Source organism: Struthio camelus, chromosome 1 (assembly GCF_040807025.1).
Source record: "Struthio camelus isolate bStrCam1 chromosome 1, bStrCam1.hap1, whole genome shotgun sequence".
NCBI classification, from domain to species: Eukaryota; Metazoa; Chordata; class Aves; order Struthioniformes; family Struthionidae; genus Struthio; species Struthio camelus.
This window is the reverse complement of record NC_090942.1, coordinates 97,825,336-97,850,330: the sequence shown is the minus strand read 5'-3', so window position 1 is coordinate 97,850,330 and position 24,995 is coordinate 97,825,336. Positions and strand designations below refer to the sequence as shown.

Sequence of the window (24,995 nt, the reverse complement as noted above, 5' to 3'; positions counted from 1 at the left end):
AATTGGCTTATAGTGGAGTCAAGGACTTCTACTGTGGGGCTATTGAATATTCCTTCCAGTCCTAGACACATTAATACCAACGCTCCTACTTGATCTAAGGGCTCATGTCTTTGGTATCAACATGGCAGCACAGAGACTTAAACCTGGAATACCCAACTCCCAGGTAAAGAATATGAGATATTGTTCCTGTGAGGTGGTTAATGTTTCTCTCTAATCTTGTCTGGAAACAAGAGATGTTTCCTATTACAACTAATACATGTGTTTCCATGAAAGAGCTATAGTTTTGAATCGACCTATTCTGAAAAAAAAATTGCCAGAAAATTCCTGCTTATTTCTTTGGGAAATACCTTAAATGGGACAGACATTCAGGGGAGGACAATCAGCGTTTTCCAAGTCCTGCTTCTTTACGTGGCCATCAGAATGGCCACTCAAAATCAGTGCTTACTGGCCCTGATCTTAAAAGAACTTGGGTGTAGTTCTTAACCCGGATAAGCTTTAGAAAAAAATATACTTCTGTAAACTACACATTTCAGCCTCCCTAAACAGAGACTAGTTTTCTAGCCTTTACAGATGTACCCATGACAAAGCAAAACACCTGCCAAGCCTGACTGAATTTACACAGCTAAATAAATTACTTTTTAAGTGCTTAAATATCATTGTGAGAGTGAAAAGAAGATGAAATGTGCTGTATATCATCTCTACAAAACCAGAAGTAGTTATATTATAAATAAACAGAGTTTGCTTGGTATTAAGGACATAGGAAATTCCATTCAAGAACAGACAAATGGCACATCTTGTCTGGTATCCTGCGTCTGGCACAGGCCTATAACAGATGCTTAAAATACTTGGCTCTCTTGGTCCCACAGTCTCTCCTGTTCCACCTACCACTAGTGTTGTAAATCACACAGTTTTCCTAACCTCTGAGGAGCATCTCTTTCCTGCTCAATTGTATAACGTGGGAGGTAGAAGCACAGACCAGAGGAATACATATTTGCCCTGTGCAATACTGCGGTGTAAGGTTTGGATGAGCCCATGATCCTGACTGTTTGAGAAGATTCATGCCATTACTGCCAGTGTTGCTTGTGTATTGAAACCGAGGTGAAACACAGGTGAGGACTATGCTTGGCTCCCCAGGAAGGGAGAAGGAATCCCCTTCTCATCCTTATTTGCACCAAGCCAGCAAATATACCTGCCACTTGCCTGTTAATCAGCTGCCTTCTTTCTACCAAGGCCCTGCTACCTGATTGCTCCCTGATTTAAATGACGTATATATTCCTGTGTGGCCATTTTAGTAATTTTTATAATTCAGTGCATGACAAAGTAAAATGAGTTACTTGTCTATCGAGGAGCATTTTATCCTGTCTTTATTCCAGGGGTTATCAAAACATGGTTCATCTACCCAGCGGGTGATTTAAGGCAGGCTCGCCTCTTTAGTTGCCTGATGCTGCTAGCCATTACCACCAATATGATTTGCCTGCACCTGACAAAGTTGTTTGTGCAGCCTACTGAAAGTAGGCACCTTGTCCCTTACCAGCGATGCGTTTTCCACAAACTGTCTGTTTTCTACAATCACATTCATAACCAATGGCTTACTCGGTTAAAGACCTTTAAAACAACAACAGTGAAAAATCCAAACCTCTCCATTTTAAAAGTTAAAGGTAATGAACCTTCAGTTCTGCTACGTTATACCCTCTTTGTGCTCGCCTGTGAAATATAATGGGATTTCTAAAAGGCTGAATAGAACTTATAACTATGGGTAATTGTCATGTAAGGTCCTTTCACATGTCATCTTGAAAAAACAACAGAAAACGGGGGCAACTACAGAAATTATAATGAAGCCTCATGTCACAGCTATATTGTTCAGAAATAGAAATTGAACAAACAAAAATTCAGATATCCCTCACAATATGAGCATATCTTCTCTATAGTAAGTATACACCGTCCTTCCTAGGGAATGACCTAATAAATCTTTACACATTAATTAGCGAAAAATGAATCCTTATGGTGGGCTTGGACTGCTGCATATGGATTCAGATGTCAGCTTTCTCCAAGCTCAAGGATTTTCTGATTTTGATTCCACCTTACTGAACGAAAGGTTCTGTGTCAAGGATCTGAATCTAGATCTTACTACCCCTAAAGTTTGTATCTGTCTCAGACCTGAATCACAAGACTTTGCAGTATCAATTTGCTTAAAAGAACTGAATACACTAAAGCTACCACAGTACCAAGCAGAAGTTTGCGTCCCTTAATGTATTCCAAATTAACCCCTCGTCTGGGGATGGCAATGCCCGACATTAACATGATCTCTGTGGCTTTTTACACTTCTCTCCCATTGTACAACAGGGTACCCACCTTATTTTAAATCAGAAACAGAGGTAGAGGCTTTTCAAGGCAGAAGAACGAATCAGCCACTCGTTCCAAATAAAAGCAAATGGTGTTCCAAATTTCCTGGTCAGTTTTAAAAACTGCACAGAGCAATTCAGCTGCTTAATGTATCGTGTTATACACCTCACATTTGAGACAACACAAAGTCATATGCTTTTTACTCTGGATAAAAGTTATTTTACCCACAGCAGTTGAAAACCGTCTCTCATTTTCTCTCTCTACTTACATACTACTCATCTTGCTTGTGCCATTCTCAAGAACAAAGGTAGCACTCTTTAGAGTAAAGCAAGAGCAACTGAGGTTCCCAGTCCTGCTACAGATATGCTGAATAATATTGAACCAAGTATCTTAATGTTTGCCATTGCATTTGCCCATTTGTATAACGAGGATGTTAATATTTTGCTTACTGTGGAGGAATGTGGTAAAGCTTAATTGATATATCAGTGACAAAAATGGCATGTATTACAACTTCGATTGTATAATAAAATAGGACTTCTGCATAGGTAAATAATTATCTCATAAGGAGATATATAAAACTACAAAAATAATTTCTTTACTTGAAACCTTGCCTTAGCAAGGAACATAACTCCTTCTTCCCTGAAGAAAGCTGAATACACTGACTCATGTCTTTGTTTAAGTGTCATGGTAAATTTGCTCTTTTATAACGTGTAATAGTTTAGCTTTGAACTTTTGATTTTTGGAAAAGGCAGAGTGGAAAAATGTTTTCATGGGAGAGAAGTGCACATTCCAGAACTGTCAACTGCTATTCGTTTACGAGAAAGAAAAAAAAAACCTACTTCAGTTTTAGGCTTTGGTTGATGCAATTTGTTGTGTCCAGATATTTTATGATAAACTGAGGAGTTTACACTGTACGGTGTAATATTTTGATTTTCATTCTCATCTTTTCAGCTTTCACTTGTCCAAATCTTTGAATAATTTCTTAGCTTGAAACTAACTGCTGTTGATGAGAGAATATTCAGCTTGCAGTAATGGAAGTAAGTAGTGATCCTTTGTAATACACAAAGTAGTCCAAAGAGAAAATAACTCACAGCTTACTGTGAACTATAGGGCTACACGCAAACATAATGTGGGCATACAGACAGTATTACTCAGAATAAAAACTAAAACAAAATGTGAGCCCTTCATGGTGTCTTTGTAACCTGAGCAACACAGTTTTAAACACGATATTCCTGTGCTGTCTTGTATTTGTTTAATGTAGTAACTTCTGATTACTTAAAAAATATTAAAATAGGAAAACAATATAAACTTTATGTAGTTTGTTTATTCAACAAGAGTAAAAAATATATACTCTTTTCTGAGAAATTTACAAATTTCTTTGCTGTCCTGACTATTTTAGGGAGTACTAACATACATGCTTTCTTTCCTTCTCTTCCCAGAAACAGAAGAAAAAGCGGATTGTCAGAATCACTCAGATTTGATATTCAGCACTGTTATGATCTCTTCATTACTGGATGTCGAGTCTAGATATCACAACCAGCGTATTAAAGGACTCTCCTATTAATCTGAGGTAATTTTCTTCATATAATTTAATTTTTAAGCACTATAAAAGACTCCTCCCCTCCCCCAAATTCCCTGCCAATAAAAACATTTCTGGGCAGAATATTAATGCTGTGAAATATAGCATCACTTGACCCAGAAGACGTGAAATCTGACTTTTTCTGCTAACAGGCAGGGAGATTTTGGCTCTATCCTTTAGTATAAATTTTGCAAGAATGCATTATTTAACATGAGCACACTGATTCTGGTTTTGGAAGCAATCACAATCCTGTACAACCATGACAAATATGTCAGAGACATGTTCTTTGCTGCATGGGCATTAGAGCTAAAATCATGGAGAACAGGGAGAATAATTAATGAAAAACTCTAATGTTGAAACAACGCAATTAGCAAGTCTTTCAAAGTCTTATCTCCTGTGGAAAAATATCCTCTTTGAAAAGGATCCATCTTGTCAAAAATCTTAACAGGCAAAGGCTAGAAACTTCTTGGAAATACCAGTCCCAAGCCAAAGATAAGGAGAGAACTCCTCCAGTCGTAAAGCCAGAAGTTATCGAGGTATTTTTCTGAGAGAGAGAGGCTTTGCTGAGGACATCAACTGCTTTTCAGATGCTTGTACTTAGAGATAAGTTTGTCCTTAGTGAGGTGGGCATGCATACAATAGGATACCTTATTATTCCCTCAGCATAGGAAACTGCATTCATGAAAGCGGATTGATCACTGTTTAAAAGTGTCATCTTTTTCCCTAAGAGCAGAATTACCCAGAGGCCAGGCCTGATGTAGTCGTAGTAAACTATAGGAATGTGCAACTTAGGATGCAGACCTAAAGGCAGGCAATTGCAGAACTGTATTCCCAAAAAAAGGAGGTGGCTCTGAGCCTGGCTGCTGGTCAGTGCCCCTGAGGATGCATAGATGCAATTAACTTAGGAACTGAGGTACAAAGGAACCAAGGTGAATGCTTTCTGAAAGTCTTCTGCCCTGACATGACTTCAGTGTTTCCCCTCCTCTCTTGGTATTACCAGTAATCAAGATATTGTCAATGTTCTGTCCATTGCCCTAATCGAATTAAACAGATTTACACACCCTTCACGGTCCATTAAGAAGAATTTTAAGAAAGCTGCACTTTTCACTTTGTAGCTTCTTTTTTTTCCCTCTCCAGTTAAAAAAAGTGCATCTAGAATTGCACACAGATATAGCCGAATGATGGTGATCTGAGTAAGAAAAACACATTTTGTGCAAGAATTAATTGCTTTTAGATGAGATTTATAAGTCAGTGGGATATCATATAGTCACCAATGCAAAAAAAAAAAAAAAAAAAAGATAGGTGTGCAGGAAGATCTGCTAGAGGATAGAAATATTCTTATTAGTATATCTAACCAAGCTGCCTCGGGCTCCACATTTGCTTGCAAAGCAATGAAATTCTATTACTGGACATTAACCAACATGGCACAGAATTCTTTGAGGTCATTTGAAGTCTACCTGTTAGACAAACATTACTCTGATTTTTTCGAGGATTCATAATATTTCCTTTACACTTTCAGCATTTCTATTCTGTATCCTAAACCATCATTATGAACCACTTAGAAATTGGTTGCCCAAAACCTGAACTAGGTTTGTGTTATCCTTCTGTTATTGATATTCCTTAAGTTACATTTCCTATTGCAATCAAAGGCTTGCTTCAAAAGTCTCTCTTCTGATGCAATTCCACCTTCCTGTACCTTGGATCTCAACTGAGCTAAAATGCGCAGTATAGCATGTATACATCAAAAAGCAGTATCTCTCAACTTTCTGAAAGTAGGTTGAATCAAGAATTTTAAGAGTAATCAAAATCATATTTTTACTAGCAAGCAGAGCCAATAAGCCATGGACCCCGTATAAATATGTTCATACCCACATTGCACTTTATTATATAAAGAAACGCTCACCCAAGGAGCACTAAATACTTCCTGTGGAATACTGGATAACTGTGGAACAGCACCAACAGAAAAGGAATAATAGAGATCCATGTACTCTAAGCACTTCATAAAAGGATCCCAATAAAGCAAGTTGAATCTTCAGACTTTTATAAACCTTTTATGACCTCCTTAGCAGACATTAGAAATCTTGAAGGACTTTGTACAAAGCAGTATTATTTATTGGAGAAGTGTTCATTCCTTATATTCTTAAAGTAAAACATACACATGATTTCATATACAAGCGCACACAAACATATGCAAGGGCATCTATGTTTTTAGTAGTCTGACTCTAAATATTTTCAACCAATTTACAGTCTTTGGTAATCACAGAATCGCAGAATCACAGAATGGTTTAGGTTGGAAGGGACCTCTGGAGGTCATCTAGTCCAACCTCCCTGCTCATGCAGCGTCCTCTACAGCATATTGCCCAGGGTCACATCCAGACGGGTTTTGAATATCTCCAGCGAAGGAGACTCCACTACCTCTCTGGGCAACCTGGTCCAATGCTCGGTCACCCTTACAATCAAGAAGTTTTTCCTCACGTTCAGATGGAACTTCCTGGGTTTCAGTTTGTGCCCGTTGCCTCTTGTCCTGTTGCTTGGGCACCAGTGAGAAGAGTCTGGCCCCATCCTCTCGACACCCTCCCTTCAGATACTTGTACACATTGATGAGCTCGCCTCTCAGTCTTCTCTTCTCCAGACTGAACAGGCCCAGCTCTCGCAGCCTCTCTTCAGAGGAGAGATGCTCCAGTAGTGCCATGTCTCTCTTGTCCTGGGGAGCCCAGAAGTGGACACCGCGCTCCAGATGTGGCCTCACCAGGGCTGAGGAGAGGGGCAGGATCACCTCCCTCCACCTGCTGGCAACACTCTTCCTAACGCAGCCCAGGAGACCATTGGCCTTCTTGGCCACAGGGGCACATTGCTGGCTCACGATCAACTTGTCCACCACAACTCCCACGTCCTTCTCTGCAGAGCTGCTTTCCAGCTGATCGTTCCCCAGCCTGCACTGGGGCATGGGGTTATTCCTCCCGAGGTGCAGGAGCCTGCACTTGCCTTTGTTGAACTTCAGGAGGTTCCTGTCCGCCCAGCTCTCCAGCCTGTCCAGGTCCCTCTGAAGGGCAGCACAGCCCTCTGGTGGGTCAGCCACTCCCCCCAGTTTTGTATCATCTGCAAACTTGCTGAGGGTGCACTCTGTCCCTTCATCCAGCTCACTGATGAATACATTGAACAAGACTGGACCCAGGACTGACCCCTGGGGGACTCCACTAGCTCCAGGCCTCCAACCAGACTCTGCGCCACTGATCACAACCCTCTGAGCTCGGCCATCCAGCCAGTTCTCAATCCACCTCACCGTCCACTCATCTAACCCACACTTCCTGAGTTTCACTTCCTACGAGGATGTGATGGGAGACAGTGTCAAAAGCCTTGCTCAAGTCCAGGGAGACAACATCCACTGCCCTGCCCTCGTCTACCCAGCCAGTCATTGCATCCGAGAAGGCTATCAGATTGGTCAAGCATGATTTCCCTCTGGTGAATCCATGCTGACTACTCCTGATCACCGTCTTGTCCTCCAGATGCTTAGTGAGGACCTCCAGGAGGAGCTGTTCCATCACCTTTCCAGGGATGGAGGGGAGGCTGACAGGCCTGGAGTTTCCTGGCTCCTCCTTCTCGCCCTTTTGGAAGACTGGCGTGACATTGGCTTTCTTCCAGGCCTCAGGCACCTCTCCTGATCTCCAGGACCTTTCCAAGATGATGGAGAGTGGCCTAGCAATGACGTCCGTGAGCTTCCTTAGCACTCATGGGTGCATCCCATGGGGGCCCACGGACTTGTGGGTGTCAAGTTTGCCTGAATGATCTCTAACCTGATCCTCCTCCACCAAGGGAGAGTCTTCCTTTCTCCAGACTTCCTCTCTTGTCCCCAGGGTCTGGAATTCCTGAGGACTGGCCTTAGTAGTGAAGACTGAAGCAAAGGCAGCATTCAGTAACTCTGCCTTCTCCGTATCCTTCGTTACCAGGGCACCCACCCTGTTCAGCAGCAGGCCGACATTTTCCCTAGTCTTCCTTTTGCTATTGATGTAGTTGAAGAACCCCTTCTTGTTGTCCTTGACATCCCTTGCCAGATTTAATTCCAAACGGGCCTTAGCCTTCCTTGTCGCATCCCTGCACACTCTGACAACGTCCCTGTATTCCTCCCAAGTGGCCTGTCCCCTTTTCCACATTCTGTAGACTTCCTTCTTCTGTTGGAGTTTTGCCAGCAGTTCCTTGCTCATCCATGCGGGTCTCCTGCCCGCTTTGCTGGACTTCTTACTCAGAGGGATGCACCGATCTTGAGCCTGGAGGAGGTGATACTTGGATATTAACCAGCTTTCTTGGACCCCTCTTCCTTCTAGGGCCCTACCCCATGAGATTCCCCTAAGTAGGTCCCTGGAGAGGCCAAAGTTAGCTCTCCTGAAGTCCAGGGTTGCGATCCTACTCATTGCCCTGCTCCCTCCTCGAAGGATCCTGAACTCCACCATCATTCATGGTCGCTGCAGCCAAGGCTGCCCCCAACCTTCACGTCTCCAACTAGACCTTGTTTGTTTGTTAGTACAAGGTCTAGCAGCGCACCTCTCCTCGTTGGCGTCTCCACCACCTGGGTCAAGAAATTAGCATCAATGCTTTGCAGGAACCTCCTGGACTGCTTGTGCCTATAATGTGTAATGCCAATAGATCCCAGACAAATTGAATTTTTATGTCAGCGAGTTAATTCACATGTGTGAATACTTCTGTTTAAATGCAATAGTACTCTTCTTATAATAATGTTATTTGTGTGTATACATGTTTACAGGACTCATGCCTAGACCCACTCTAGCTTTAGACTCTCGTCACTGACAGCAGAACACAGATCTTTGTATTTGTTTCCTCTTTCCAACCTGTTATGTTATTTGTTCCTTATTTTTTGATGCTCGATTTCATTTCACTGCTAACTACAAATACCTATTTATCAGTGTAAGTGTAAGTTATTTGAACGGCAGCCAACAAAGAACACAGAGTCAATAGTAATGATTCATGGTATTTTTTGCAGAAGTTTTGTAAATGTTCAAAGCCCATAGAGGCAAGAAACAGATTCTCATCCCTGTGAAATGGAAATAACACTCACCCCTCTACGTTACAGAATGTAAAGCTGAGAAATTATACCAAAGTGATTTAGTCAAAACTAAATACTTTCCTTCTCTCAGAGATGTAGCGCTGTGTAATTCAGCTGAATTGTTGTTGCCTGAAGAAGGAAAGAATTTGATCACCTTTGCCTGAATTCACACATTTTTAAATTGTTCTCAGAAACGCAGCATAGGCACTGCTAAACTGAATGATTTCACCATCCTGAGTTATTTCCCACGTTGCTTTGTTACTCTCAAAAAATGCAGGAACTGGGAAGTCATATGATCAACAGAAGAGAATAGTGTGGTTTCTAAGAAAAATATTTATTACCAGACAAGCTACTTTGATTTATTAAATGATTGCTTCCCATCATAGTGTTTGTTGATGTGATGCTTGAAACCACAGTTATGATATAAAGCCAAGACCTTATTTGTTTAAAGGCATCAGCTTGGGTTTTTCTTAATGGAACTATCCGTTCGTGACAATGCCAGGTTCATAGAAATTCATCCAGGACTGAACTCTTGAAGAATTATTTTTTTCCTAGAGTGTCCATTAAACCAGTGCAGGCACCGTGTCTCTCTGCTGGCCTTCTAACATTAGATTTATAGAATGTTATAATTAACAACAGGTGATGGGCAGCACTGCATGCACAGCAAGCAAAGTGAAAAGACTGGCAGCTCAAGAGCCAATTGTGAATCATCAAAACTTTTCCCTGGATAAACTCAGGAGTAATCCTGGTAGGTTTTGTGGCAATTTTTTAAATTTCACTCCCAAGACACATACACCTACCCCATGCTTCTGCTTTTCATGTCTAAGATTAAGGACCATCTCTCTATGTTCTGCAGAGTTTGTTTTTACAGTTATGTAGATTTGCCACTTGCATGCTTATCAATCTATAAAATGAGGAGAATAATGCTTCCCCATTGCAGAGGGGTTCTTGTAGGATTGCAAGTCACTCCACACACAAATTTTAAGATTATACAGATTTTTGAGAGACATTTGTGTCTCCAGTATACCAGTTATCTTTTAATCTCACACTTTTTGTATAGATGGCACTGAGGAAAAGATTCAAAACATATAAAAAGATTCCATATCAATTTTAAGATAAACACATTTTCACAGTTCTTCAGTTTCAGTTTTGGGTTTACTTTTTGGGCATATACATGAACATCACGACCCAGCTAAGAAAAAAATTTTTTTCCGAAAGAAATGATAGGCCTACATCTATCCATTTTCAGAAGGATGATATAATAGCTTAGCTATATGAAACCTATCCTCCTACAATATTTTGTCTCTTAAGAAGAATATTTGCCTTTCTTATCACCATCGGTAGCTCAGTCTTTCCAAGAATACAGTTGCAACTCAGCAGAGAAGAGAGGGAGGAAAACACTGAAAAATGTGAATCAGCAAAACAAAAAGCCCTTCACAAATGAATAAGATTTCATTTGCATAGTTAAAACAAGCATCATTTTTTTAATTTCATCTTTTTTCTCTGTTGTGAGAATATATATGAGGCAAGTTATGTTGGGAAAGACAATATTTAACCAACAGGAGGACTGGTACCCCCGAGAACTTGTCTGTTTTTTTCCCAAATCTATAAACTGATCTAACTTTTATTAATCCTTTCTAATGTACTAACGTAATGTGACCATAACTTTTATGAGTTCATTACATACATTGTGACCATAACTTTTATGAGTTCATTACATACATACATACATAATAATTATAATAAGTGAGTACTTTTATTTTCATTCATTCTTAATTATTTAAACATTATCTTGGATAATTGGCTACATATCCTCACTGACAGTAGTAAATACTTGAAATGCATTAATTGGTAGGAAGATGTAAACAGGAAAGAGAAAAGGGTATTTTTATATAGAAAGGATTTGAGATTTTTACAGATATATTTTACTTTCTTGCCAATATAGTTCCCCAAGTTCCTTTACAAAATAATTCTGATACCTGAAATTAATTTCTTCTAAAGCTCTTTTAGGGTGCTTCCTCTTCCCCCCTCCCCAAATAAGCTTGAATTATTAAGTGCAGCTATATTCAAGAACAATGATTGTTACTCTATCTTTGTGTTTATGCTGGCAGCATAGTAAAACATGATGGTAAAAGGCTGAGGCATATTTAGAGTGCTTTAGAATGCAGTGAGCAACAATTCCCGGTAAACTCTAATCACATCAAATGTGGAAGAACGTGTTCATTTTTCCTGAGCTTATAGGAGCACTGAGGGCAAGGACTGGCTGTTAGTACCTGAAAAAACCTAGGCTGTGACCATGTTATGAAGGTTTACATATACTAAAGCTCATCTATTCATGTGTATGTGCACATACACACATGTCAATAATAGAAAGTGATTAATTTTGATACCTGTCCTTTGCTTATGACTCTATGATTGGACTACATGTCTCAAATCCACCAATGAACATTAAGCTGTATGTATACTGAGCACAGCCCAAACTGGGACCAGCATTTTAGGTAACGCTAGGTTAACTTAATTGTGAATAGAAGTCCCAACAGATTTTGTTAAACTGCTTTATTGTGTAGCAGTGACTAATAGTCAGAGGGTTGCAATGGTGAATTTATCCTGCTTGTTGTGGAGTTTGCACTTGATTAAAATTCACATAACAGTGCTTTTCTATTGCTGAGACATGAAGTTGCCCAGGGGAAAACTTGTTACTCTGGGTAGTTAACCAGAGGTGATGGGAAATTTTTCTTAGTAGTCTCTAGTAATCTCTAGGGCATCCTCCAAGAGTGAAATTTTGGCTTCACTGAAGTGGAAAGCAAGTTTTATCAGCAGATTGAATGGGCCAAGACTTTTCTCACAAAACACTTAACAATCTGGTGTTGTCTGGCAAGGTTTCTCAGTGCAGTCCTTTTTCAGACTTGGAGAAATAGTCCATTTCTACTCAATAGTTCATATGCACACATACTGAGACCCTTTTAAGGAAGGTTCTACACGTTCTTTAGGGTAAATACTTATTCAAAGGGCCTGATTCCACATCCAGATAGAGTCTTTCAGCTCAGTGCGCGTGAAGTCGTGTCTTCAATAAGAAGTTAGTGTTCTTGCAGTGAGTAGGGAGAAGATAGATATGACTGTCAAAATGCTTGGAGATTTTGAGCATCTAGCTTGAAATATCCTGAAGTTTTCCAGTTTGTAGAGTGAGGCTAGACTCATAAAGGCTTCATCCCGCCTTTAGGAGGGGCCCAATTTAGAGATCTAATAATTGTGTTAACCAAAATAATAATCACTTTTAAAAAATCTCTGTCCAGTAGCATTTTATTTTCATGGTGGCTAGACATGGATTTTAAAATGTATATATGTAGAGACAAAATGGCAATGTGTTTTTTCTTATCGATGTGTTTCTGGACGGTTAAACTTTTGCTTGACAAAAGTAGTAGGAATTTTAAAAAAGACTAAAAAAGTATTTTAAACTTAAAGAAAAACTCAGATACATCTGCCCCCCCCACCCATCCAAAGAACTGTTCAAATGTCCAAGTACAGAATTTCTGTCATAGGGCTATTTTTCTTAGAAAGTGTTCAGTGATTTAGACAAATGTAAAACCCAGTTAAGACTGAATCAGCAACTTTTTTTCCTCTATTCAGCTCTTTCAGGTGTGATTTATTAATACTGAGCCTGAAAGATGAATTAGCGCTAATTTTGCACTTCTATTAAGTAGCTGTTGGTGTAGCTATCCATGTCCTAAAAACAACATTTTTCTCAGCTATATCTATTTAAAACAAGGAATATTTTAAGAGATATAAGATGTACATAGTAACTGAATCATGAAAACGTATGAGTCAGAAATACACAGGCTAAATTAAAATTTGACTGATTTTCATTTGAGTGTTGCTACAACATGCAAAATATTTTCAGATTAGTAACTGCTGAACACAAACAGATGCTGATGGACAGCTTTAAGCAAGCTCCTGAAGAGAGCTGCAAGCTTCCCCTTCCCTTTTCTGAGTGACCCCGGCTCAACAGAGTAAATGAATCTTGATTAAGAACATACTGCATTATTGCTACATGCTCTCATTTTGAGTGCATCATACTAGTTTCACTGTAGCAGGAGCTAACTGTAAGCTTATTTTCTAAAAATTATTAATAGCATCATCAGTGCTGGCATGGGCATTTCAAAAGGTTTGTTTTCTATTGTGATCGCTCCAACTCACTTTCTCCATGGTAGATTTGCGAAACAATTAGGAATTTTATGAATTTAACAAAAGTAACTGTCTCTGAGTTAGCAGAAATTACAGCCTTGAAATTCTACCGTAAACAATTTGTCATAATATCTCTGGTCTGAAAGAGAAGCCTTCTTTACAAGTATTTTACAGGTAGATACTTACAAGAACATCATCTCTTAATACTGTTTCTTTCTTCTAAATGAAAGTTAATACTTGGATTTTGCTTTTAGTTTGAGCTATCTTTTTTACTGAGTAGTTTATAAAGACATTTCTGGGGTAAAGTTACCAAGCGTACCAAGAAGGTCTACACTTTGGTGCAGAACTTGGATGCAGAATTTGCACTGACATTATACAGGAACTTAACTTCCACTGAACACCCCTGAACAGAGTCAGGCCATCTACTGCTTTTTGTGCAATATTTTTTTGTGCCTCAGCTTCCTGTTTGTAAAAAAATGATAATGATACACCCCTTAACACAGGAGTTAGAATGATAAACTGGTTAGTATTTGTGAAGTAATAACATGCTAAAGACTGCCTAGCACTACTCATTGAATTTGAGGATTGAGCTGAATGAGTTATGTCTTGAAGAACTCACAAACTTGCTACTTAACTGCAAGAGACATTCAAATTGCCTACTTGATCTGGTAATATGTCCCATGACCCTGATTCATAGCAACTACGTGTTCCTCAGTCAAAGGAATCCGTGTGGTTAAAGTGAATCTTTCTCGTAATTTCTTTCACACTGGAGACAGAATTAAGTATCTGCTGATATTTCATCTTTGAGTTGTTGAACAGAATCTGTTATTTATGCCTGTACACACACGTGTATGTACATATGTTCATATATAGAAGAAAGGTTTCTTTTTAGCAAAAGTGCAATGAAACATTTAAGATAAACCCAAAAGATGTATAGAAACAAAACAATCTATGCTGTATTTGAGCTAAATAAATTAGGGATAGGAAAGATGAAGGCTCTTTGCACGTGTAAATCATACTAAACTTTGTAGGTGAACGCCACAACACAAAAAACAATAAATCTATGATTCAACAAAAATTTGTTCAAAACAAATAAGAAACACCTTCTGTGTGTCTTATTAAATGAATGAGAAGTACCAAGTCCACAAAAGACATACAGGTGGTGTATGACTACCTTTAAGAAACTCTGCTTATGTTAACTCACATCTGTACAGATATTAAGACACTTACGGTCATTATTTCGGGGAAAAAACTTTGATGGAGCAATGAAGGAGAAACCTAGCAACATATTGGAGACCCACATTAGTTCTGTGGAAGTCTGACCAGTGAAAAGGTCTCTTCTCTGTGAGCCTCAAATTGCAATCAGCTTATTTTGCCTTTGTGTTAGCCAAATAATTTGACTTGAACAGAAGTTGCAGTTTTCTTCTTTCAAGCACCACACTTTTGTGATGTCTTTATTCCCTCTCAGTTTTAATTATTTGCTTTCCAATATTTTTCTATAAGACTTCAGAGTGAAATGGTATAAAAGGAAATCACACAAATCTGCCAAAAAAGAGATTATTCATCTAGTAACTTCTTTTGATTTTCAAACTGAATTTTTTCTTTGTCACAAGCCTACAGGCACCGCTTTGAAATCTTCTAGCCCTTTTGAAGTTAGAGATGCCCTTTGTATTGTTGTATAGAGATTATGTCAGCATTTTATAGAAAATTCTTTTTTTTTCTGAAGTAGACAATCCAGCATGAAGAAATAATATCTTTTTTTTTTTAATATAATCATCACCATCTTTAAAAGCTAGACAACTCAGCAACCCTCTTTTATGCTAAACGTTTATGGGACACCCAGCAGCTTGATAATTTTTAGGACTTTCTGCCTCTTGTAAAAGTTATAAATACTTCTAAGAAACCAATAAAATATCCTGCCCACAAAACCCGTAAGCAGCCAGTAAGACTTCTTGCTAATGAGAACACATGTAACTGGACACCTTCCCTTAGGACTTTGCTTGTGCTAGAGTTTCTCCAGAATTCATATGAATTGGATTTATTTGTACACAGTTTTAGGCACCTTGTATTGTCATTTACACTCAAGTGTTAAAAGTTAAGAAAGGAAAAAAAAAAATCAACACATTTCCTAGCTCTCTCTCATATTTATACAGTTTGAATTTATCACTGAATTATAATTCACCCAATATCTGTCTTTGACAGAGCACCAACAATACCTATCTGGGAAATGAGAGGAATACAGTCAGTCAACTGCCACACCTTCATAGCAGGAACCTGCCCGTGCCAGTTCATTCAAGTTCACTCGGGTGTTCATGTTCAGGACACACTTATTGCAAACAGCATAAATCCATCACTCTTCCTGTCTGTGGAACATATCAGAGTATTGGTAACTCCAAGCTTTCAAATGTAGGAAAACATAATAAAATTGGCTTATAAGTCATGAGGTGAAAATATTTTGATATTTGCCTACTGCTGTTTGAACCATTAGACTGGTGTTTTTCAAGCTTTGGTCTGCATTTTATTTTCAAATGAAAGTCACATTCTCAGAGGATCTAGGTTTGTATAAAATCTATGTGCGTTATCTTAAGAATTGGCAACGTTGGCACAATTACCTTTTAAAAAGCTTTCCTTTAAGGTATCCATCCGAAAAAGTGACAATGCTGCTCATGTCATGAATGCTATAAGCAGAGGTACTCCAGATTCTAAAGTTCAGACAGAAACTCAATGTTCAAGACACTTCTGACCTTCTAACAAACATATCCTAAAATCTATTAGGGTCACATTCTGTATTTATTTCTGAATGCTGCCTCCTCGAGCTTCTGTCTGGAGTCGATGAAACATGGAAGAGTGAAACATGGCCTCTATGTTACTTAAATGCTCAATACAGAGTAAAAGCCTACCAGAAACTTAAGGATGACCGTCCCCAAAAATCTGCAGGTATATGCTGCAGAAACTAAACTGTACTACCTATTCTTAAACTTATCTGAGCTTAATATTGCACCTACCATAACATGCATTTTTTCTAAATCTCTCACAGCTTTGGAAAATAAGAGATTATAGGGAAGGTCAGAATTTGGTGAGCCTTGAAACTGACCGATTTGAAAATTTGAAAATAATTATTTCTTTATAAAAAAAAAAAGTCCCAGCTGACTGTGTTTTGGAAATTAGTGGAGAAAAAAAAAGGTGACTAGAGAGATCTAGGTTATTCACAGACGCAGAGAAGTTAGAGATGGAAAATAATTAGATCATTCAGCCTATTTCCCTGCCAATGCGGTATTGTTCCCTGCAGTACATTTTCTAGTGCTTAGTTTCATAAGTCCCTCGAGAAGGGAGATTCCAGCATTTCCTTTGGACATGTCCCGGCGCACTCTAACAGAGAGGTTTTTCCTCCCTCTGTTCAGCCAAGCATTTCCTGTCTCTTCATTTCATCCTACTCAGTTCCTCATATCATACACTAAAAAATTCCTCCTCCTCCTTGGTGCCAGTACCCTTCACGAATCCACAGGATGCACTGTGCTGATAGGAATAAGTCTTTCCAAGACAGGATATTCCACAGTATGGAAATCTATAGTGGAAAATTTTAGGAAAAAATTCCAGTATCCTCCTTTTGTTTACTGCTCTGTGTGCACGAAATGGGAAGAATGCAACTGAAAGGTGCTTGACCACGTTTGAGTGTTTTTATTATGATAATTCTTTGAGATGGACGTCGAAGAGAGTATTTGTTAAACCCAAAGCTTGACTACTTCGGGACATGTTAGAAAGACCCCAGAAGAGAATCCTGCAATGAATTATAGGTTCACCATATTCCATGTTCCTTGTGATCTGTCCCTTTAAATAAGTGGCCATGAGAAAGAGGCCAGAAGAAAGAGCAGAAAAATACAGAGATGTTCTTAGCCAAATGGTGATTGAATATGTAAGTAGCCATTTGTGCTGTGTGAATGTACTCAGGACAGAATCACATACAGGTATAATATTCACACGCAACAATTACAATCATGCTATAGATGCACTAGCCCAAGCAAATTCATTCCCAGCAGTTCTGTTATTAACAGAGCAATTGTAAAAAAGATTGATTGCCATTCAGCAGGCTGTTTGCAAACTCAGCATATGAGACTCTCATGTGTGTTTGCGAAGAGATCCCTCTGTAGTTCCCACAAAAGCTGTGGCTCATAAGGAACTACAGGCCAAATATGACCTGACTGTTTTTAGACATCTAAAGAGTCGGGTCAAGACAGGAATTTGCTAAGTGGAAGTGTTTTCTTGTTAACCTTGTCAGACCGAGTTATAGCTTCTAACATAAGCAGTCCAAGTCTGCTACTCTGACAGAAACACTGTACTATAGATCATGATAAATATCATTCTTGAACAACAAGTTTAGTTTTGCCTTTAAGTAGCATAGTCAAAGCATTTGGGAATATTTTTGTAGAACAACAAATGTTACATATCTTTTTGTTCTGCTAATCTGAGCAGGTGGACTTCTTACTGGTTGGTCTTGCAAAACAGTTTGCAGCATGGAAGGATTAGGTTTCCATTACCTAATTTGAAAGACTGGCCAAATATAAAACAAAAAGGATGAAAGAATTTGGGTTTAACTATCTGTCTTTGGAGGGGTGGAAATATTCTTGAATGTGTCCTTTGTTTTGACACATTTATACCGATTACAAATTGAAGGGCAAAGGTGGAGTACTACTTCCCCCAAACTGCCTCAGCCCCAATTCGTTCTAGTACCGTCTGTGACAAAATCCCTTTGACAACAAAGGAACTTTCTCTTATAATGTAATTGTTTTTTAAGGTGTTTAAGCATTGAGGGAAGAGGAAGAAAAAAAAAGGAGAAAAGAAAAGAGCTGATTTGTGTGATTCTGGAAAGTATCTATAAACCAGAACTTTATAATAATTTATAATAATTTTATTTTTAACTTTAATATTTTTTGTTTTGAAAAAATATAGCAAGAAGAAATTCAGTTGTCCTTTGCATTTTGCTGTAACTGTCTCAAGTACGGTTTTCTTGAGTGAGAGCTAATAGGTGGGAGGAAGGAAAAGCAAATCTGGAATGAAAATCATTTTAACCTAAAGATTAGGTCTTTATGCACATAAATTAAAGAACTTTAAGAACATTCAAAAAGGAGAAAGGCAGAATGAAAGTTCCTCTGTGAAATGCAAGATGTTTGTCCTCAACTATAGAATGGTCATCAACTGGCAGCCAATTTTTATTTTTAAAGCTATGTAAGCCTTGAAAAAATGTGAATTGTGACATGAGTAGAAAAATATATACTTGTTACTTTTAAGGGAGGAAAAAATCTTTCAGAATGTTTGGCAGAGCAGAACACAGGATTGCAGTCATCATCAGCCACACCAGCAGGCAATGCTCCCTGCTCTCAGTGATATCACGAGCAGAATTTCTGTGGCACCTAAAGAGGCAGGAGGCCATACATATTTAATGCAGGCAGCACCTACTCTTAACATTTCGGCCTCTGAATTGGCAAAACATCTAGCCCATGCGACCAAAGAGTCACTATGCCAAGCACACAGTTCTGCAGACACCTACAAGACCACACTTGAAAGGTGAAAGGTTGTGGGCAGGTCCTTGGGTTTATGTAGCTAATATAGCAACACTGAAAGTGATGATTAGTGCCGAAACAGAAGTGATTTGTCTAAGGTCATGCTGTCAAAGGGTACCTTTCTTTTGCTGGATAAAACTTTATGTTCAGTGAGGGGCTATCAACACGAGCAGACCTCTCCTCAAGGCTTGGCCTTGGCCAAAGGAGAACAGCCACATCTCAGTGCCACATGATGTGCTGGGCTCACGCTGGAAGTGTGCTCCCTGTGGGGAGGATAATACAGGCCCACTGATGCTCCTTTGCTCAGCAGTAAATTTAGGCTTTCCACAAGGTCTTTCCCACTGAACCGTGGGAAAACATGGCTGTATGTGACAGAAGACTATAGGAAAGCACTGAAAAACTACTCCCATTTGAGTGGAGCAAGCTTCATCCACACTACAGAATGTTTATGACAGCAAGTGATAAGGCATCCTAAACCAAGTTTTAACATATGCCCTGACCACCAGCCAAGTAAAAGCAATAATACATTGCAGTTGAAGATTGTTTTTGTGGATAGACTTGTATTTTGGGCAAACCTCCTGTTAGAGCTTGACTAAACTTTGTGGTAAAGACAACACTATAATAACGCAGGGTCTTTAAGATCTACTCATTATCTCTACTAGCGATGATTTGTCACAAGATTAAATGCAAAAAGCTTTCTATTGAATAAACAGTTACAGCTACTGGGAAAAATAAAAAAGCATACCCTCTTCGTTAGAGCAATGCATGTGAATTGCTTTCTGTAGGATTTCTTAACTATTCTGTCAAATGTACAGTCAATCAGAAAACATACTAATAGAAACACAAGTCTTCCCAAAAGTCTAGGAAACAGATCTGAGGGTTTTTTCCTATGTAAGTACCAGAACATTCAGATTTGTGTATGAACTTGTGCCAGATGAATGTAGTTGGACTGGAGGAAGAGGATTTTTAGGCACTTGTGCCACTTGTACTCTCATCTGCATATAGAAAAATCTTCCTTTTTCCTAGATCTAGTCCCTTCTGCCTAGCAGATATTAAATAACTCATGTATCTGCTCATTTAGAAAGCAAAGAAAAACCAAACATACCAGGATCTGAGTTTAGCAGTTGTGAAACAGAATTGTGGGTGGGTAAGATAAAACTGCTTAGAGCTAGCCCATTCACATGCTAGCACATCCAAGACAGATGAAGCCTGTTCATGAACCAATCCATCACCTCTTAGAACAAGGGAAGAACATTTTCTTGTGGTACATTTCCTTTTCTGGGGAGTAGGGAATGCAGGGGAGGGGGGGTGGGTCTCATTGTCCTTTGTACTAGAGAGGGATGGCACTTCTTCCTCTTCTCAGGGCAGAGAAACTCATAGCCTAATGTACCACTTTGATAAGAACAGAGGAAAAAAAGCTTCCTAAGCCCAAATTCCCAAGAATGAGTGTATTAGATGTCTTGCATATGCTTTGCAACAGCTTCCAAGCTCATTGATGACATTAACTTCAAACAGTCCAGTGAAGTAGGATGAAATTGTGTGAATATTATAAAAATAAGAAAAAATACAGTTTGTTAAGTGTAAAATAGACTTGCTATAATGTAATTATATTGTTACTGGAGAGATTCACTGCAGAGCCAGATTGCAGATTGTGATATTCCCTCTCCAGCCAGCACAAGAATCTCTGTTCATCAGCCAGAACACTTGCAAGGCAAGTGCCCTCTAATTGAATTGTGAGTAACTTCAGGAATCACATGCTTCTATATTCATATGCATGCAAACCACCTTCTTTAAAAAGTCTTGAGGGTTTTACATTAAGCAGAACAATTGAAAACCTCTGTGGCTCAGCACTTGCAGGTAGGTGTCTGCCAAGAGAAGCCGGCTTGATATAAAACATCTCAATTTAAGCTTCAGTTAAGATTCCATACCATTTATTACTCAGCTCTACACCCCAGAAACCAGCCCATTAGAGGTGCAGGAGAGGCTACAAAAGCAGATGAAAACGCTGTCACTTCTGCTGTCCATTGCAGCACCAGCTCAAACTGCTTCCTCGGGGATTTTAGTAATGCTACTAAGACCAGTCCTCTCCCAGCTCTATATACAGCAACAGAAACCACAGTCCCCTTTGGGTGTAACGTGATTGATGACAGCACCTAACTGTGAGGGGCAGAGGGCAAGTTTTGATTGTGGAGATCATAGCCAAGTCCTCTTGCAAGAAATGCCAATGAATTTTTAACTCCCTCGCAAAGCAAACATGGCATGAGTCGCTGATAACACCTGGCCTCTCTCCTCTCTCAGATCCAGCACTTAAACTCTGCCAGTCACATAACAATTGCTAGAATAAATACACAGTGCAACTTGCCAGTCCGCTGTCTCCACTTCTGCTCCACCCCCATTCATGCTTTCAGGACACCAGTTTCTCCAGCAGAAAGAGAATAAAAAGAAACACTGTAGCTTTTTTCAGATACAGAAGGACAACTTCAATTTTATATCTGCTTCCATTAATTTACCAAAGCTCACACAGTCTGCAGGAATATTGTCCAATGATTTTAACAAGAATGGTAGTATTTAGCTTAGCACCCTCTACCTCTGCAGAATAAAGCAATTTCCAGAGATATGAGAGTGGTTAATTGCATGATCTTCTGACTCTCCTTTTTTGTTGTCTCTTTGCTACGGACACTCCAACTGAATGTTCCTCAGGAGAAAGCATCTGCCAGGTAGATTGCTTTCTCTTTAAGACTATTTTGAGATGTGAAATCTTGAAGAGCATAAATAAGTTAAAGCATACAGACCTGAACTCCAAACTTGGTCTCACACAACTAAATTGCAATCTTTTCTCTCTTTCTTTTTTAAACCATCCTGGATTTATCATGTAATTTCACATCAAAATTTTGTAGTTGTCCTGTATTTTGGAGCGAGGGTATGTGGTTTCTTAGACTAGGTTCCTCCCCACCCATGGTAAGGTCTATTGAATATTTCAAGTGAAGTGTTTCTCTTAAACTTATGTGTAAATTCTTCTATGATAGTCCATATTTGTTATATTGTTTTGGTAGGGAAACTAAGCTTCTGCTTTTCCTATGAACATCTCATGTAAGATTCGAATGAGGTAAGAAACAACTAAAGCAGCAACGTGGAGGCTTTAATGTTTTGTAATCTATTTCCTGCAATTAATTCTTTGGCTGATTTATCTGATTTCTGACTGATTTCACTTCCCTTATACAGGTCACTGGGCTTGCCAACACATTTTTGTTTTAAGTTACTTCCTTGCCAGACATCATATCCAGACCAAAAAAAAAACCCAACAACTTCAAAAAGGGAACAAGCCTGTCTTTCTACCTCCACTGTTGAACAGGATAAGAAACAATTATAAAAGGCAACAAAAGGGGCATGCATACTATACATATGCGCACGTGTACTATATTCCTTGAGGGAGATAATTTCGTGCATGGAATTCTAGGATATATTTCAATACTTACAATATTGCAGTCCTCAGTCATGAATCAAGACTGTAAACATATATAACAGAAAGGCAGCCTCTGAGCTAAAAAGCTTTACATTCTAAACAGATCCTCCAGGTTACCTCCATCAGATGCCAATGGGCTTTACAAACATGTCAGCATCACAACCCACCCTTGAAAGTGAGGACAAGTCTTTTTGCATTTAAAACTGAACAATCTGTTACTAGATACTCCAGTTATGTCTGAGTGTAAATGTAGTCAAAAAGTTGGATAGTGCAGTTCTGTGACAAGTGCTCCCTCACAGAAGGTAAATGTCTTCTTGATAACGTGATAGGTGCAGCTTAGACAATGGTTTTCATTCCCTTTGTTGGAATACCATTCGCACTTTTCTATGGACATGAACCTTAGAAAGTTCTAGCATTTATTTATTTCTACCCAGACTTCATTTTCATTTGCTGATGAAATAGATCAGTTTATTGGCATCTGTAAGAGCTTACATTTATTAAAGGATAAATCTATCATGAGTTTTAATGCTAACTCAATTAGGGTGTTTACATGGGGTACTTGCACAATGTTTACGAGATGAAGTTTGAAGTAAAACCCAGACATGTTCTGTTTCTGATTTGTACCACAAAGATTGCAGTGCAGCTAGGAAACATATTTCAGTGAGTCACATCTTGGAAAAGGAAAAGATAAATAGCTAAAAATGCAATAATAGTAGGATATCAGGAAATAAACACTAACTGAGCTAGCAGACTTGTAGTCCTGCTCATAACTGCTCTTAGTCCATATATAGGATGCGCCTTCAACTACTCAACTGAAAAAGACAGGAATTATTCTTGATGACGTTACACCTATACCAAAGGCAAAAAGCAACATAATTAATTTGTGTCGCTATTCTGTATTCAGCCGAGTAAGGCTTCCAGAAAGAAGGGAATTTGTCATTTCAGCGTTTAGCTAATCAATAACCCTTACGTTTACTTTATTACAGATCTCAGAGTTCCTCACAAACATAATGAACACTTGTCAATTCCTCAGTCTCGTAAGATAGTAGCATTATACCAGCTTTCCCTGGTGTGAAACTTGAGCTGAAAGGTTCTAATTCCCTACAGACTTGCACCCTGCTTACATATGTAAAAGTGGAGGGGATAAGCACTAACAATTCTACTGGTATCATTACAGATGTACTGTGTTTTTCTTTTCCCAGGTGTAATCATTAGACATGCATATATAAACACCAAAGGAAAAAAAAACAGAGGTTGCAAAAAGAGATGAAACGCACTCCATTTCTCAGAATGAAGTCTCTTGATGTGTTCAAAATCTTTCCCTCATGATTCCAACTTTTCACCTCATCCCTACTTTTTGGCTGAGTGAACACTGGTGTATGAAGTCAAAATCTGTTTCCTCTGTAAAGCAGAGAGTGGACTAGGTCCTATAAGCATCTTACTGAGACAGTGATCTGAACTTTTTGGGGGGCACTGTTTGGCTCTGAATGTCTCTTGTTCCTTTAAATACATTCCCAGAGTTTGAAGGTTTCAAGTTAGAACTTCATCTTTTGTCATATAGAAACAGCGCCTTTATTCATCTCCCCTACCTCAAGGGATCATTGCTTGTAGAGCTTGGATCAGAACCAAGACCAAAATAATCCTTACCTGAAGCAATCTTTTAAAAATGTATTACTAGAGGAGCTGTTTGCTACATTCATTGCATTTGCAAGTTTTTTTTCTTACTCAAGCATATACTGTCACTTCTTCAAAATCACTAGGAATTTATTCTGAAAGAGAAGCAAAAGAAAAATATCCAATAAGTTATCTGGTTTACTGCAGAAACCCTCTTTTATATGCAGAGTTAAAGTGATCATAAGTATTTCAAATCAGTAGAAAGGTTTAAAGGAACAAGTGATACACAGATGCTTTTGCAATTACATCAGTATGTTAAAAACAGGTTTTTTAAAAGTGCTAAATCACTGTATAGTATACGCAAGCTAAATCAAGAGTTTACTTTATGGCGCAGAGTGAAAAGATATATCCTCCAAGACAGATAGCAAAAGTTCTGGCACCTCTGCAGTAGATCTGGAATGTTTCTGCACCTAGGTGTGATTCAAAACAGTATACACACACTTCCAGCAGTAAGATTTGTAATTTCTCACCATCCTACCAAAAATGCTAGGGGAGGCTGATAGTTTGTGTATTGCTTGGCTGAGCGTTTGTTTTCACTGGTTTCAGATAGCATTCCTAGTATTCTCAGCCTTCTGTCTGGATTTCAGGCTTCATATCCAGAAGTCCCTAATGTTGTTGTAGAAAATGTTACTCTTAAGAAGTAACTGCATGCAGAGCTTACGTTTTTTAATTATTTTATTTTTTAAAGAAAGTGATGTTTATATCAATACGTTGTTTCTTTATCTATTCATCTACTCACCCCCAACCTAAAATAACTTTTAAGCCCGGTGGGCTGTTTGAAACTCATCTGGAACGAGATCTAGACTTTAGAAGAGAATTATGTTCTTGCACAAGTTCTTGAAAATCAGTGGATGAGCAGTGGGTAGAAACCAAACTTGGCATCCCCACAGAGGGAAAGACAGGCAAAACTCATCTGTTGGTCATTCTTTTTCACCTCAGGAAAGTAAAGAACGCAAATCCAGAAGAAATCAGAATTCGTTAGTTTTACTGCTCACATAGCAACTTGGATAATCCAGTTGGATGATACAGTAAAGGAACCTTAGGATCTAATCCTGGGTCCAGGATTCCATGCTCACCAGCATGGGGAATAAGCAGGAAGAGTTAGAGATCTGTGTGCGGTCGCAGGGCCATGATCTC

At 38.9% G+C, this 24,995-nt stretch overlaps 1 protein-coding gene across 5 annotated transcripts in view; it reads left to right on the top strand.

Annotated features, from left to right (window-relative positions):
- The window catches only part of COL8A1 (collagen type VIII alpha 1 chain), a 106,363-nt gene that overhangs the window by 12,451 nt on the left and 68,917 nt on the right, over positions 1–24,995 (top strand). For 2 of the 5 annotated variants that reach the window (XM_068959925.1, XM_068959942.1), the window contains exons 2-3: positions 3,295–3,380; positions 3,783–3,913. The gene's annotated coding sequence lies outside the window, so the exon portion shown is untranslated. Of the gene's footprint in view, positions 1–3,294; positions 3,381–3,782; positions 3,914–9,620; positions 9,730–24,995 lie in introns of all 5 variants that reach the window. The other 3 variants (XM_068959915.1, XM_068959938.1, XM_068959931.1) reach the window with 2 other exon arrangements.